Raw genomic sequence first — 18,495 nt, 5'->3', positions numbered from 1 at the left:
GATTTCACTCAGTCACTTTTGAGCCCATGCTGCGTCAAAACCCTGCGCCTGCTTGAAGCAGGCGTAAGGATTGACACAGCATTGTAATGATAGGGCACCCCGAGCCTTGCTGGAGCTGCGACGCGCTTGCGACGCATCTCCCGCAATGCGTCGCCTTTCCGACAGGAGATGCGTCACGCATCTGCCCATCCGAGTGCCACGGTGCGCCGCATTGTAAATGCGGCGCATCAATGGTGGCGCACGGGTGGGCAGGTGCGTCGCAACTCTTCTGGCGCATCTCTGCTGATTAGCAGAGATGCGCCAGACGTCATAAATCTGCCCCTAAGAGGGTCATTAGGATGGCTGGCGGATCGATCCGCCCGCCACCCCAACTTGATTTACCCCCGCCATATTATTATAGCGGGGGGTATCGTGGCGGACAGAAAGTCCGGTCACCGCTTTTACGCCAGTCAGCAATTGTTACGATTGCCGGCCGGGTGGACTCTGCCACTAATATGGTGGCGGTGCCTGCAAGGCACCACCATCCATATTAAGATGGGTGCGGTAACTGGCCTTTCGCCGCCATGGAAAGGCTGGCGGGGATGTGCTTTGGGCCCCATTGCAGGCCCCCAGGAGGTGTGGGGGGTGCACTTGGAGGTTACCCATGGTACCCCCCTGCATTCCCATGCACAAGGTGGCAGGCACCATGCGGTGCCTGCCACGTTGTGCATGGGAATGCACGGCATGTCTATTTGGCATTGCGGCTGGAAGCAGCACCCGCCGCAATGTCAAAACTGCTGAATGCAACCACCAGGGTGGCTGTCGCATCCTAATCAGCGGTGTGGGACCGCCGCATGTCTGGCGGCCGGTACCAACACCGCGAGTATGGGCCCCTAAGTGTTACCCATCCAGTCATCTATATCCCCGCATCAATGCAAGCACAATTTACTATCATTTCAACCATACACCCAATCAAATATGTGGCGGATGTTAGCAAATTGATCTAAGATGATTGCTCACCCAGTGACCAGATCTCTCAGAAGGCCCCTCCCGAGCTGGCTTTTGATACTTGTACAGAATTAATAATTATGGCCGGTTTAGATGATCAGGTACAATTAAACCTATCAGATGTCTTTAACACTGTCAAATATATGATGTTGGTCGACCATATAGAAGAAGAGGGAGCAAAAGGAAAACCTTTGGAATGGATTAAGACCTTCCTAACTGAAGCAGTGACACTGGGGAAAATTCTCAGCAAAAGCAATTACATTCGAGTGTGGGATACCACAAGGCTCATCTCTATCAACTCATTTATTTTATTTGTGTATACCAAACCCTTAATAGAGGAGATTTTTTCTGAAGGCTGTAGAATCTACAATTAAGCTGATTATTCACAGTTGAAATTCCTACTTGATGATACTTCCTTATCAGAAGATACATTTCAAAACACAATGAGAATTATCGTTCGTTGGATGAGCGCCAAGCAGCTAAAACTCATGCGGATTAGCTGTAGATAATCATACCTAAATACAAGGCTGGCCAGTGGAATCAGTTATGATGGCCTTGAGAATTGGATTCTGTAACTACAATCGTTACAGAAAGCTCAGTATTGTTGTCATCCATGGCAAACTAACAGTAAACCACAAGTAGGATCAGTAGGGTGAAAATTGATTTTTAAAATAAAAATGCAGAGGAAAAAGTTAACTGCTCTCTTTTGAACTCGGAACATGATAGCAATGGTGAGCATTATTTACAGACTTGACTATGCCAACTCTGTGTACCTGGGCCTGACTAGTTCCAATCAACATAGGCTTCAAGTAATTTTGAATGATGCTGCTAGATTAGTATTCCAACTTTACTGCTCAAAAACCTTCACTAATTGCCAGTGAAGGAATGTAATACATTTTAGAATCGGTTGCACTGTCTTTATAAGCATGAGAGGATTAACACCTAAAGTTGTGACTAAAAAGTAGTAAATTACATCCCTATACATAACTTCAGATGCACTCATACCAATCAACTCACGGTCCCAGAGGTTCATAAGAGCTGAAGTTTTGCATCATTGGCACCAATATTTGAAAATGTGGGTATTAAAGCAAGCCTATAAGTTGTGTGGTTCTTCTGACTCAATTTTGTTCAGCAGGTATGTATCATCAAAAGTGCCAAGAATCCGTTTGTGAGCGTGCTCTATACAAGAACAATTAACATAACATAACATTAATGGTCTATGCCCGCCAGCCTCCAATTTTATATGCCAATCCATATAAGGGGTTTAGGGAAGTTGAAAAGTGCTAACCTACTGTAACAGCCTTGTAAACATTTCCTGACCTGTTCCATCAGCCCCAGGTATGTGAGTGAGGGGGGCCATTGCATAGAACTCTCACATTGCAGTGGCCTGGAGAATGGCTGGCCCAGATGTAGCAGTCGGACTAAATACAACCACTAGGCCAAAACACCTATAACAGAACATATGAATATAATTCCAAATGGAGTTATAGAACAACTACTGCCTGATGGGGCAAAAATAGAGCAGGGAAGGCTGATGACTTAGACGATAGGCTACTCCCGTATGTGGAGCATTTATCCATCAAAGTATAATACATTTGAATAACAAAGTAAAAGGGTGTTTGAACTTCTTACAGAAAACCTTTTGGATTCGAAATGCTTTTTTTAAAATGAACCCTTTCTGGTTATTGGCTAAAAAGTACATAAAATACTCTCATGCTATTAAATTGTTTTAAACATGAAATAAAGGGAACCCTTGATATGCACTTCTTTCTGTTCTGTTTTAGCAAATTTGCAATACTCTAACACATTGCAAATCTAAAAATGGGAGTATAGACAAACTGAACATAAGAATCCAAGACTGATAAAACTACTTCATCGAAGTGCCATCATGCCAGATGGCTCATTCACCAGATCTCGCAGAAGCTCCACGCCTACATTGAATAACATAAGAAGCACAGGGTTCCAATCCGATTATTGAACTGAGATAAATCCTAAACCAAACATTAATTTCTTTTTAAATTATAAGGAAAAAAGGTTAGGGTGAGGTAGACTATCTACTATGTATACAGCAATCTTATAAGACGGAGAACCAGTAGAGAAAACCAGGCTGATGGTAGACTTTCTCGGCTAGAAGAGGAAGAGGATGCATTGGATTTGTTTTTTTAAATGTAATGAACTAAAGATTGTTGATGAGAACAGAAAATAAAAATATGAAGGGCAATTGTGGGAAATTGGGTTGATTGGGTGAAGGCGGTAAAACCCTAGTCAAGCAACAGCCATAATCCCTTTCAGGGTGACCCACTAAAGATACTAAACTAACCTGTGTTTAAGCCTCTGGTAGCTTGACAAGAAAGCAGTCAGAATTAACTTAGAGGCAATGTGTAAAGTATGCACGCAGCACACAAACATTAATAAACAACAAAAATTCATAACCAATTTAGAATAACAGAGTACATTTTAATAAATGTATTTGACATGAAAACAACAAAAATCCAATCAGTAGAACCAGAATTATGAGTTTTTAAAGTTTATAATGAAACCTATCTAAAAGATCAAAGTACCAACTGCGGAAAGCTAGTTGTGCAAGACCGGGTCAGAGACGAAAGTTATGGCAGAACGCACTGGATACAAAGAGTGGATTGAGCCCAGTTTCAGCTTACCTTCGGACCTGGAAAAAAATCTGTAACAAAATGTGTGAAAATGCAAAGTTTAGCAAAGGCAGTCAGCCGGCGTTGTGCAAGGAGAAGGCATAATCATCATCCGGCTGTGAAGATTTCTACATTCGGACTTTGTCTATTTTTTGGAAGTCTAAAATCTCCAGTTGGACAAAGCTGCAAACTGTTACTGTTGAGGGCTCCACAAGGCTGGATACCCCTTCTGCGAGGAGCTGCTGAACAGGATTTGTTGCTACAGAGAAGAAGGAAGCAGGAGCTGCTACAAAGTCAGGCCAACCGGCAATGCACCTTGGGATCATAGACAAGTGGGTAGGTCCCGGTCTCCTCTCGGTTTTCTGAGCACTTTTTGCCCAAAAGATTTCCAAGTCCCAAGTTTTAGATGTGGGCTATATGGGCATCTTTAGCACCACTTCTAAGGGCCCTGACCTGGATAGGCACCACTTAGAGGGTAAAAATACAGGCAGGGTCCAGGTGCGGGTTTATGATGGTTGGAGTTTTTTCTTTCCCTGAGGCTCTGATCAGGAGGTCAGCCGACTAGCCCTTGGAGTCATTTCTGGAAGTCCTGGGTTTAAGGAGAAGAGCAGGGCTCAAGCATTAAGTCAGACCTGTGGGGGGTCAGAGCAGGTGTCCGGCTGCAAAGCATTCCTTTTGAAGTACACAGCACTGTCACAGCAACAGCCTGTTCTCTAAGAGTCCTTCCACTAGCCCAGGATTGAACTGAAGAGTGGGTGTGAGAGTCCCCTTTTTATTCCTGGTACCTTCTTTGAAGAAGGAAAATCTTCTAGAGGCTTCACTCATAAGTGTCTGGAATGTGCTGCTTCCATGTCCTGGCTCCAGCCTGGCTACATACACAATGAGCCAGTGTGAAGTTATTTGTGTGAGTGCAGGGCTCAGCCTATTGATATGTAAGTGAGGCTGTCCCCAGCTCCACCCCCACGCAACCTGCCTGAGATGGCACATCCAGGAACACATAATTCCTCTTTTGTGTAGCTATCTGGGAGGACTATACAAAGGCCAACTGCCATTCACACCTATTCATGTGCCCCAGGAACAGGCTGCAAGCACCTTACGGTTGGAACAAGAAAAAGTCAACTGTCTAAAAAAGGCATTTTCAGAATTGTTACTTAAAAACAACTCTACCTTTACAGTGGATTTTAAATTGCAATTCCTCTGAAACCAGACATGACTTCCCTACCTGTTGCCAATCAGAAGTTAGCACTTATTAAATACAGTATGGTAACACAATATTATCCTATGGGAGAGGTAGGCCTCACAGTAGTAAAAAAAGAATTTGTTAGATTTTCAGTAACAGAACAAGTTAAAATTAAACAGTACATTCCCACTTTACAATCACCCTGCCATATGGACTGTTTAGGGTTTACCTTAGGTGTGACTTATATGCTATATAAAGGGAGTTTGAAACTTGGCAAGGGGGTTATATTGTTAAGTCGAATTGGCAGTTTAAAACTCCTGTCAGGCTGTAATGGCAGGCCTGAGACCCGTTTGAAAGTGGTACTTAAGTGGGTGGCACAGCAAGTGCTGCAGGCCCACTATTACCATTTAATTCACAGGCCCTGGGTATATGGTATACCACTCTACTAAGGAAGTTTAAGAAAATTAAATATGCCAATCAGGTTCACCATGTTTAAGGGAGTGATCACAAGCATTTTAGCACAGGTCAGCAGTAGTAAAGTGCACAGAGTTCTAAGGCCAGCAAAAAGAAAATCATAAAAATTGGAGGGTGATGGCAAATAGTTTGTAGGAAAACCACCCTAAGGCTGACAGCTCTAACAGCAATGAAGAACAGGTAGTGCTAGAAATATAGATCATTGTGTTTGCTGAGAGGGGGAGGCTGCCTATAAAAATTGCAAGGAAGGTTGGGACTAGTATAAAAAGAAAGGGTGCCATATTATCTCTCACCAAAATAACAGCTTTATCCGCACTAGAGTTTTTGTGAAATAAATTTGTCAGGGTTGATCAAATGATTCTAACCTGACACTTTTCACCATGAATTACTTAAGGGTGGATTTGTGAAATCTTATTGGCTTTCATAAGTCTGGCTTTCTTCAGCCTAACATAACCTCTTAACGTTTGCATTAGCTGATTCTGTTTGCAAATATTCTTTGTAGCAGCCAAATCGCCCCTTTCATTCAGTTTACTGCACTAGAATGTATCCTGGGAAGGTCAAGCTAGGGGTCGGTAATTTAAGGTGATGCATCATTTAAGAGGTTAGGTTAAAACGCAGCTGGGATGGAGCGGGACAAAATTGCTCCCGTTTTATTACTCATCCTACTGACAGATAGCTTTTTCACAGTTATATTTTGTGCAGCAATACTTTAGAGCAGATTTACTTACATCATACATGTATGTACATTGTGTACATTGTGCAACAGAGGTGCAAACAGGTAAAAAATGTTTATTTGGAATTTACGTTCACATGCAAAGATTGTTTTGCCATGGAAAGTTGCCTGAAAGTAACACAAAGCTTTGCACTGCTTCGATTTATTATGTGTCAAGGGGGATTTCCATGGGTGGGACATAGACATTCCCAAGTTTTTTGATGCAAAGCCCTGTCTATTTACTATAATAGACAGGGTATTACACCCAAAAACAATTTCCAACTTTACATGTGTACAGTACTGTAGAGTAAACATACAACATGGGCAAAGTTCTAAAGTTTGTCTAGGGTATGGTATTTTCTACGGGAATGGTACCTTTCCAGCACAAAACCTATGCAAGACATGAAGCAGACACATTTGCACTACGATGCAAAGGTGTGTAAATTGTGCTAGGCAGCCTGATTGTGTGTCAGAACTAGGAAGAGAGAAGCACAGTGCCATATCTTAGTAAATACTGTGCCTGGTTCCAAAGATGCAACTGACGAATCTTCCTAGTGTATTCCATAGCCACTGCCCACCTCTCTTGCGACCACAAGCTACATTTCTACTCCTGGAGGTCGGTGGCACCTTTCATTTAGATCATTTTAGTGAGAAATATTGTTGAATCACATTAAAACATGTTAAAGAAAGGTACATACAAGGTCCAGGCTGTGCAGGCAACAAGGCATCGAATAATAGGTGTAACAATGGAGAAAAATAGAAAGGATCGACTTGGAAGTCAGTATAAAGGCAGAATGTATTACTTTTACATTAGTCAACATGATGTACATTGCAGAACAGAACATGGAAATGGGTGGACTGAAAGCAAAGCCAATGAAACCAAAGCTCATGATGCAACCCCCAAACACCTTCATTTTTAATTACTTTTACCACCCAATACCCCCACCCATACCTAAACCCTAAATATTCCTTCACTACCCAGTAGCCTACCCATGCCTAAACCCTAAATACACCTTTACTACCCAATACTCCTACCCATGCCTAAACTCTAAAAACACCCTTACCACCCAATACCCCTACACAGCCCTAAACCCTGAAAACACCCTTACCACCCAATACCCTCACCCATTTGTGAACCCTAAAAACATCCATACCGAGCACTACCACTAAACCCTAAAAGTACCCTTACCACCCAGTACCTTTACCTGCCCCTGAACCCTAAAGACACCCTTACTACCCAATACCCATATTTATCCTAAACCCTAAAACATCCTTACCGTCCAATTCCCCTACCCACCCCTACACTATATATATATATAGTAAACTTTGCATTGGATATCTATATATATATCAATATATATAGATATATAGATATATTTCCTAATCCCTTGCTAACGTCGCCGAGCTGCAAGGATGGCCCGCACTCCAGTTTAGTCCAAAAGATACTTTATTTCACTGATGCGTTTCGACCAGATGGTGTTTCTCAAAGCTGGGGAAACATTGTGGCAGTGTTCTCTATATAGTCAGAGAAACACTGTTGTAAAATTTATGAACATAGGAAAAAGACGTAGGCACTCGTACATAAATTGGGCTCATCAGTACTTGGAAAACAGACTCAATGCATCCAGCATAAAAAATGTCCTTCCCTTAAAATAAATAAACATGATACTTTATCATGTATCGAAATAAATAATTAAAAAGCAAATTATAAAAAAGAAAACAGAAAATTATTCAGTTCACAAAATAATCCATATACCATGCAAGTGCATGTGTTCTGTAGTACAACAGTACTTCTTATAAGTGCCCAGATCGGAGTACAGTGATGGAGAGTGTCGGTCCAGTGACCTGGGGAACATATCAGGGGATACGGGGAGGTCAAGGTGGGCGGATAGCCCGGGGAGGGGGTGTTAAGGAAGGGAAGGAGAGGAGGGATTAGGGGGGATGCAAACTGGAAGGGGGACAGCAAAAGGGGAAGAAAGGGGATAAGGGGGTGCACTGCTGCACAGGGAAGCGACGTATGCATAGTAACTTCAGGGGCAAAGTGATATGGGAAAAACCAGGGCAGGTTTGAATTGACCACACCTGGACCGGCTCGAAAGTCTAGAAATGTGTCTGTGCAAGTGCGGGACTATGGTACAGTAGAGCCCCCAAACCTCCCAGAGCGAGAGACAAATAGGCAAGGACATCGTGTTGGGCAGTGTCACAGTAGTGGTAATACAAGGGGGGGACAGGGGAGATGGAGAAAAGAGGGAGAAAAGCAAAGCGAGGAGGGAAGGATAGAGGTGGAGTATACGGCTGTTATTGCTGCAAGGAGAGCTATCCCAGATGTACATGAAGCTCCTCATCATGGTTGAGGCCTCCCGGGGATTTGCTGCAGAGACAAATTATGTATCGGGATTCCAATCTTGTGAGGGCCCGTTCTCTGTCTCCGCCTCTGGTGTCGGCTAGCACCCTGTCAATTCCAAAAAATTAGATTTTGAGATTCTCAGCATCAATGGAGCTATGTAAGGTGTTACAGTGCCTAGCCATGGAATATGTCCTGTCATTATTTCGAATTGCCCTTAGGTGTTGTAGGATGCGTTTCTTAACAGGAAAAATTGTGCTCCCTACTTTTCTCAAGCCGCACACACATACAAGCACATACACAACATAGTCACTGTTACAATTGATGAAATGCTTGATCTTGTGTTGTTTACCGCTGGGTAAGTGAACAGACTTGATGTTGGTACTGTGTGTGCACATCTTGCATTTGCCCCATTTATAAAAACCGGGGAGTTCTCTCAACCAAGTATTGCTTTGTGATTTTCCTGGTTCCATCAAGGTGTACACTAGTATATCTTTCAAAGAGTTACTTCTGCGGTATGTGATTTGTGGGTTGGGACTAACCGGTTTGCCTATAACCTGGTCCATCTTGACCAGATGCCAATGTTTCCTCACTATCACCTGAACCTCAGTACAACTAGAGTTATAAGTCAGTATGAGTCTGATCTTGGGTTTGGCATATTTGTGTGGCTTAGATTTGAGTAAAGACCCTCTCTCCACACCCCTGATCTTATGTCTAGCATCGCCCAGGACCTTGCGTGTATAACCCCTTTGCAGGAATCTCTCAATCATCCTCCCCTCCTCTAGCTCATAGGCTTCCAAAGTGCTGCAGATCTTCCTAGCTTTGAGGAGTTCCCCATAGGGAATACTGCATTTAAGGAATACTGCATTTAAGTTTAGGTGGGTGGTGGCTCCTGGCATGTATGATACTGCTGCCAGCAATCTCCTTTCTGTGGAGCCTTGTCTCAATTGTCCTATCCAGAACTCCCACCTCTACATCCAGGAAATCAACCCAATTTGTGAATTTGAGGTTCAGGTCATTAATGGAAATGATATTGAGGAACTAATCGCTTGGGGCCATCCCAGATGAGAAAGATGTTATCAATACATCTGGTTATCAGATGCTTAGTATATTCAGTTTATATATACATATATATATATATATATATTCAATGAAAAACCAAAGGTTTCACACATGTTATAGTTAGCTGGACATTTCACTCGTAAAAAACCATTGAAATTCCCCCGTTATAGTTAGTTCAGCTAACTATAACTCGCGCGCCCGCAATGCACTACTGATGACGTCACATATTACATCACTCATGACATGGTCAGTGACATCACTCATGACATCACTGATGACATCTCAAATGACATCACTGATGACATCATCCAGTGAATGTGTGTTTTTCTGAAAATTAAATATGTTTAATATATGTATATCTCAAGGTCGATGGAAGAATAAATGAGTATATAAGTGTCTAAATTGATGATTTGTTTTTGAAAAATTGATTGTATTACTGACTGATTAAGTGTATCTTTATGAATACATGGCTAAGTGAGTAATGTTTAAATGTGTAAATACCTGTATCAGTCTCTCACTTTGTATATAAGTGGCTGCATGGGTTGGTGAGTAGCTACATGAGTGTCTATATAGGTTATTAGTTGGTTTTTTGAGTATCAGTATGAGTGTCTGAGTGTCTTCATGGTTCGGTGGGGGTTATTACGTAGTGCATAGGTGCATGAATGAGTGACTCACTGTTTGTATGTGTTGAAGACAGCATGTGTGCAGGACCGTATGGGTGGATGAGTGTGTGTATGGGTGTGTTAGTGAGTGAATGACTGTCTCAATAGTGTCTTTATGAGTAACTACATATGTTTTAAACTAGTATATGTGAGTATTGGTGTTTATAAGTGAGTATATGTGAGAGTGAGAGATTGGTAGACTTCCTGTATGAATAAGTATGTGTTTCTATAAGTGATTGTTTAAAAGACTAAGTATGTGTAAGTTTCTGTAAAAGTAAGTGTGGTGGTGTGTGTATAACTGTATATGCAAGTAAATGGATGTTTGATTCTTTATTAGCATGAGTGACTATGTGTGAGTAACTCTATGAATGAGTGGCATTGTGTTACAGGATGTTTAGGTGTATGAGTACATATGATGTGTGAGTACATGTATGAGTGACTGTATAGGATTGTTGGTGGATGAGTGGATGTGTATGTGGATCTTAGAATTACTGAATAGGTTGTTGTAACTGTTATTGGTATGTCCATTTTTTTGAAAATTTCAGTCTCTATTTTTAAATTTGTGTATCAAAGGTTATATTAGGGTGAGAGGAGGTCTACCACTCTGTCACAAGGATAATGTCATCAGTGATGTCATTTGAGATGTCATGAGTGATGTAATATGTGACGTCATCAGTAGTGCATTGCGGGCGCGCGAGTTATAGTTAGCTGAACTAACTATAACGGGGGAATTTCAATGGTTTTTTACGAGTGAAATGTCCAGCTAACTATAACATGTGTGAAACCTTTGGTTTTTTCATTGAATTTCTAAGGTTTTTTAAATGCTAATTCCTAACTATAACGTGTGTGAAACCCATGGTTTTTTCAGTGAATTTGCAAGGTTTTTTAAATGCTAATTCCTAACTATAACGTGAGTGAAACCCATGTTTTTTTCAGTGAATTTGCAAGGTTTTTTAAATGCTAATTTTTTTTTTTCTTCTTTTTTTTTTTACATATTTTTATTTTAATTGTCTATCCTTTTTTAAAGACTATGGTTAAATTTTAAAAATTCTACAATATGTTTTTATTTTACAATTTTTTTAAAATAAACAGGTAAAATTTATTAGCAATACTTTTTTTTTTTTTACCGTGCGCGTACGGTAAGCGCACGCCTCGCTGTAATTACGTTAGATTTCTACGCTGTTTGCGTTCATTTACGCAATTTGCGTAGATGCACGTCACGCGCGCATAGCGCGTAACGCGTACGCTGCACGCGCACATTACGCGGAAATGAAGGGGCGTGCCTGTTTTGCGCATGCGCGCGTGCGCGTGTCTTTTTTACGCGCATGCGTACTTTTGCCGTAAGCGCACCGTAAGCGTACCGTAAGCGTACGGTAGGTCATGTGATCATGAAACACAACTTTTGATTGGTTGAAACTACTTTCAGTTCTAGAACTCTCCTACACCACACCTATTCCCCTCATTTCTGCTTGTGATCCCTTAGGAGAAGGAGCTGGGTTGTCTTTGTGATACGATGGCAGAACAGCAGAGCTCTTCTGAGAGTGAGGCTAGCAGCACTACCTTGAGGCAGAGAGCGAGGAAACAAAAGACCTCTTACATATGGGAGTATTTTTCTTTTCCAGAAGGCCAGCAAAAGGTAAATGCACCCTTAGTGACTTGTAAGCTGTGTAAGCGTGTACTTTCAAGAGGGAATCCCGACAGGAAGTATTCCTTTGGGAATCACACCATGATGAGACACCTTAAGGATGTACACAGAAGGACACATGCTCGACTTACTGAAGGTAACCCTTCAGTAAATCAACCAAGCACATCCACAGCAGCTCAGCCTGGACCATCATCTGCAGTGCTGAGTCCTTCTTCTGCAAGTCAGGTGAGCCCTTCATCTGTGGTGGGAGCATCTCCTTTTTCTGGTCCTCTGGAAATTAACCCTCGGTTTGCGAGGGTTGAAGTACGGTGCGCCACTTGTCATGATCTAATTAGTTATAGGGAGACCAGTATTTCCCTAGTGAACAATAAAATAGATCAGCACACTTGTCCTACCATCTAATATTCCCAATCTTTCTTTCCTCTGTCCCTGCATGAACACAACGGCTCTTTTAAGAGCCAACCTTACCTTTCATCTTTTTTTTATATATGTTTTTAAAAACTTTTTTTTTTTTTTTTTACCGTACGCGTACGGTACGCGTAATTTTTTTTTTTTTTTTTTAAAAACACTAAAAATCAATTATCACATTACAAGGTACTTGAGAGACTACAATTAAAAATTGAAAATGTGATTGTAGAGAAGTGGAAAAAAGGGACCATGATATTATTGACTTACCATACCCACTCAAAAAAATATTTATTCATTTAAATTTTTTTTTAATTGCTTTAAAAATGGTTCTAGTTTTCGAAAATTTTCTATCTCAATCTGAAAAAAAAGAAAAAAGTATTAATATTTAATAAAACATTTTATAATACAGTACACATATTTACATATTTTTCAAAACATATTTTTGCCTTTTTTTTGCTGTTTTCAGAATATATTGCATTTCACTATAAATTGTGAAAGCAATTGCATTCATCATTTAACAGCGGGCAAAAAAAAAATTAACAATCTCAAAGATTGTTTTAAAAAAGCCCACACTCCAGCAAGGGCAACCAGCCTTAGTGATGCTGAATGTATTTGCATTACTGACTGAAACCTCAAACCCCACTCGCTTGTGAATACTGTGCATGATTCCACATGGTAAGCAGCTGGGTGTGTGCTAAGAGTCTGCTTCTGCACCAAAAAATGGCTCCCCCTTTCCATCTAATGCAACTGTGAAATCACCAGAGCAATACGCAATAAATCTCTGCCTGTAATTCCTATTTGCACACAGAGCCATGTTTTCACATTAGTCACAAAACGAAATTTCTTTGCCAATTTGAAAGCACACTTACTACTCTTTTTTTTGGCAAGTGATAATCACTTTTACAGACTGACACATTATGAATCCACTTTTCAGATTCTTAAAAAAGCACATGTCCAAACTGCTTTTTCAGACCAGCACCATTTGTAACCTGGGTGACTGCCTACACTCCAGCAAGGGCAACCAGCCTTAGTGATGCTGAATGTATTTGCATTACTGACTGAAACCTCAAACCCCACTCGCTTGTAAATACTGTACATGATTCCACATGGTAAGCAGCTGGGTGTGTGCTAAGAGTCTGCTTCTGCACCAAAAAATGGCTCCCCCTTTCCATCTAATGCAACTGTGAAATCACCAGAGCAATACGCAATAAATCTCTGCCTGTAATTCCTATATGCACACAGAGTCATGTTTTCACATTAGTCACAAAACGAAATTTCTTTGCCATTTTGAAAGCACACTTACTACTCTTTTTTTTGGCAAGTGATAAACACTTTTACAGACTGACACATTATGAATCCACTTTTCAGATTCTTAAAAAAGCACATGTCCAAACTGCTTTTTCAGACCAGCACCATTTGTAACCTGGGTGACTGCCTACACTCCAGCAAGGGCAACCAGCCTTAGTGATGCTGTATGTATTTGCATTACTGAGTCCAACCTCAAACCCTTAAACTATTCTTTTTTTATACCAGTACACCTTAATTTATCGTGAAAACATAGTCCATATTATTTTACATGTTCCTCACATTTAAATTTTTCCCAAAACAGAAAATAATAAACACAACTTCAACAAAAGGAATCCCATTTCTATTATTCATTTCTTAATTTACCATATACATCCCCTCTCAAACTCTAAACTCACCTTTAAAATTAGTTAGTTGTGAAAGAAATGTGGCACTCAAACAGCAGATTATCAGAGCCAGGATCTCTGTTCTTTACACCTCTCTCCTCTCAGCAGAACCAGATAATGGCAAACTTTCCCTCTCTTTTTCCACACATGTACATGTTAGTTTCAAATCTCAGTGCTTGCCCCTTTTTTTCAAATGTAATCACACATTTCTATTGGTTGAAAACCAACCCTTTTCCAAAAGTACCCTTCCCCCAACTTGACTTCTGCCTAGTACCCTTCCCCCAACTTGACTTCTGCCTGCTACCATAGCAACAGCTCATGGAACACTGCTGTGTGGAGTTAGGTCAGAAGTTCACCAAACAATGTTTCAATTCCACAGAGCAAGAGTGCTTGACTTTTCAAACCTAACAGCAAATCCATAGTACTGTTCTTTGGTAACACATTTTTCTGTACCAATACAAAACATGCTTCTATTAATTTACACATACAGCCTAGTTTTTATTCTAGAATGGTATGAAACAGCCAATCAGTTCTTTTTTAAAAAAAAAAAATATGTATGCCTCCATTTCCAAACTGTCTTTCTTTTCATATTGCCATTCTACTGAAAGACACCTCCTGAGTGCATCCAGTTCTCCTTTGAAGATGTTCACAGTGTGGATTGTAGGGCTCAGCTATGTCTTCTGGAGTGAAAAGTATGCAGAGAAAACAGATATGGTGAGAGACCTTGCTTTGCCAAATGTAGACATTAAATGGATTGGTCAGAGAGGGTTAAAGTGGCACCAATTGATGCCATTGGTGAAATCCTTCATGAACATCCAACACCCTGACCTCATAATAGTGCACTGTGGTGGCAATGACCTAGGCACTTTGACTGGGGTAGGTCTGGAAATGCTTATGAAGGACACCGTTGCACAACTGTTTCCACTTTTCCCTAAAACTGCCTTTGTGTTTTCTAACATATGCCAAAGGCAAAAATGGAACTGGTCCAATCATTTCTGTCCGCAGATTGACAAAGCAAGAAAGCACGTCAACAAATCTGTTTCTGCTTTCCTCCGTGACTATGGTATGGGTTCCATTTACCACAACAACTTGCGTTACGACATGCAAGACATTTATAGAGGAGATGGTGTGCACTTCAATGATGAAGGGAACAGAGTCTTCCTCTTGAACCTTAGACTCTGCATCGGTACTTACTTGTAGGTACCACTAAAAAAATCACTTCATAAACACAACGGCTCTTTTTAGAGCCCCCTAATATCTAAACACTTAAATCTGCATTTCATTTCTTTTTTTTTTTTTTTTTTACCGTACGCTTACCGTACGCGTACCCCGCGATTTTTTTTAAAATCAATAAATGTTTTCTTTGTACTTTTCTGTCCTTCTTTGACCCCCTTACAAATGTTAGGGGGTCTGTAACTCTCCTCCTTGCCCCCTTTTCTTGTTATCACTCTTTTTTTTCTGAGTGAAACACACGAAATGGCGGCCGCCGCTTCCTGGTTTCGACCGATTCGAATGTTTACTAAGATCTAAGAGCCAATCAGAATCGCGCTCGCGCACGCCACCGTACGCGTTTGGTAAGCGTACCGTAAGCGCACCGTAAGCTGGCTCAGATATATATATTGATTTAAAGGCTATTTTCTCAGAATCTACTGAACAGATTTACACCAAACCTACAAAAGGCACTTCCTTGACCTGAGGACTACCTCTCTGCCAAATTTCTAGTAATTCTGTTCAGCCGTTCGGGCTGTAGCCCTGTCTAAAGGTCCTATGGAAAAATGCATGGGAAAAACGCGTTTTGGGACCCCCCTTTTATCTCAGCCCCCGCTTGACGAATCCCCCCGAGACTTTCAGGGAAGGAGCGGAGCGTAGCGCCCCACCTATTTTGAAAAATTCGCGAGGATTCGTCGACCGGCGCCAAAGTTATTCAAAATAGAATGTTGCGGATTTCCTATGGAAACGTGGTCCTAACTATAACTACCTACTGCGCGCACGGAACGAACTGCGTTAAGTGGGCGCGCACGCCACGAATGGCGTAAAGTAACTTAGCATTTAAAAAACCGTACAAATTCACTGAAAAAACCATAGGTTTCACACACGTTATAGTTAGGAATTAGCATTTAAAAAACCTTGCAAATTCAGTGAAAAAACCATAGGTTTCACACATGTTATAGTTAGCTGGAAATTTTACTGATAAAAAACCAATGAAATTTCCCCGTTCTAGTTAGTGCAGGCAACTATAACTCACGCGACCGCAATCCTCTGCTGATGCTAATACTGTATTTAGACACTTATTTGCCCATGTCTTCTTCCATTAAATTTTAGCTATACATATATTACAAATATTTTTTTTTCATAAAGACACATATGTCATCAGCAGAGGATTGCGGTCGCGTGAGTTATAGTTGCCTGCACTAACTAGAAAGGGGGAATTTCATTGGTTTTTTATCAGTAAAATTTCCAGCTAACTATAACATGTGTGAAACCTATGGTTTTTTCACTGAATTTGCAAGGTTTTTTAAATGCTAATTCCTAACTATAATGTGTGTGAAACCTATGGTTTTTTCAGTGAATATATATATATACTAAGCATATATAGGTATATATAAACTGAAAACACCACAGATTTTAGGGACGTTATAGTTAGGAATTAGCATTTAAAAAAAACCTTAGATATTCACTTGAAAAGCCAGAGGTTTCAGGGACGTTATAGTTAGGCTGACATTTGACTCGTACAAAACCAGAGAAGTCCAGCCGTTATAGTTAGCCGAGATAGCTATAACTCGAGCCCCCGCAATGCACTGCTGATGACATCACATATTACATCACTCATGACATGGTCAGTGACATCACTGATGACATCATCCATGTGATAATCTAATGAACCTCCTCATACCCTAATATAACCTTTGATACACCCACTCTTTTAAAATACAGACTACCATTTTTGAAACCATAGACACACCAATACCCGTTACTACACATTCCTAGATCTACACACACACGTCCACTCATTCAACCATACAGTGTCTACAGGTAAGTCGCTCCCCACGCCACACAGCTCCAACAGTTGGTGCCTGTGCTCCCGCCCTCGCTGCTGCCGCGAGTTCACGCCAGCCCTCTGACCATCTTCTCCCCTTCCGCCTGCCTGCCACCCTTCTCTTCATTTTTGTTATCTCTGACAGCATTTCACCCCTTTTTGCGTTATTTGCTTTTTCTGCCACTTTTGCTTTTCTCCTATCTGTCTTGCCCGCGCTATTCTGCATTGTTCCTCCTTCCCGCCACTGCGCCCCTTGTGGCCCACCCCCCTCGCTTGCCCATTCACTAGCCCATTCTCTCCCCCACCCTCCTCCCAGCTGCTCCTCCCTCCCACCTCCCCTTCTTAATGGCAGCTGCCCCGCTGGCACGCCAAAGGCGCACCTAAGGCAAGCCCCTCTGTGCCTGTCTGTGCTTGGACAGGGCCCAGCGCCAGAGCCCTGGCCCCCCTGAGCGCCACGACACCAGACACCGCTACGACGCCAACCTCCTCCACAGACTCAATGGCGGCCGTTCACCCACCTGCTTCCAAGCCACCCCGAAGCACACCCACGGACCATTCTCCTGCCGAAACTGCAGCTACACCAGCCAGCGAACACCAGCAAGACCTTCCCCTCCCACCAAGGCAGGCCGCAACCATCTCAGATGCATACTACTAAACACCCGCTCCGTCCTCAAGCAAGCCGTCGAACTCTGGGACCTGCTCCACTCATCCTCCCCGGATGTCGCCTTCCTGACGGAGACCTGGGTGAACCCCTCATCATCACCCGACGTTGTCATAGCCATCCCAAACGCCTACGAGATCACCCACATGGGCCGCACCAACAGACCGGGAGGAGGAATCACCATTGTCCACAAGAATACCCCCAGAATCTCGACCAGCACCGCCGAACACCTGCACTTCCAGATCCACATTGATCCCAACACCACCTTCAGAGGAACCCTCATTTACAGACCCACCGGACCCCGGCCACAGTTCAGCAACTCCATCATCGACATCATCAGCTCACACACCTTGGCCTCCACAGACTACATCCTCCTCGGAGACCTGAACTTCCAACTAGAGAATGCCAACGACAGCAACTCCACCACCCTGTTCGACAACCTCGACAACCTCAGACTCAAACAGCTCATCATGACACCCACCCACTCCACCGGGCACACGCTTGACCCCATCTTTTCCGCCAGCAACCACGTCATCTTCAGCCACACCACCGAACTCCACTGGACCGACCACCGCTGCATCAACTTCTCCTTCAAGAAAAACACCGCACACAACCATCTGCAACAAATCGCAGCTGGAACAAGGTCACAGAAGACCAGCTAATCACCACCTTCGCCCGAGATCCACCAACCGACCACACCGTCACACCCGTCTGTAACCTCAGGCAATGGATCGACGACCGCGCCAACACGCTCGCCCTGATCAAGAAACCCTCAAACAGATGCACGGACAATAGGGCCATCTGGTTCACCACCGACCTCCAGGCATCCAAACAGACCTGCCGAAGACTCGAGAAGAAGTGGCGCCATGAACAGACACCAGACAACTACACAGACCTCAAGCATGCCAGCCGCAGGCACCACCAACTCATTCGAGCCATCAAAAGGTCCTCCTTCCAGGAACGTTTCGACAACAACGCACACAA

Source organism: Triturus cristatus, chromosome 2_1 (genome assembly GCF_964204655.1).
Source record: "Triturus cristatus chromosome 2_1, aTriCri1.1, whole genome shotgun sequence".
Classification (NCBI taxonomy): Eukaryota; Metazoa; Chordata; class Amphibia; order Caudata; family Salamandridae; genus Triturus; species Triturus cristatus.
Note: the sequence above shows the minus strand (reverse complement) of the source record.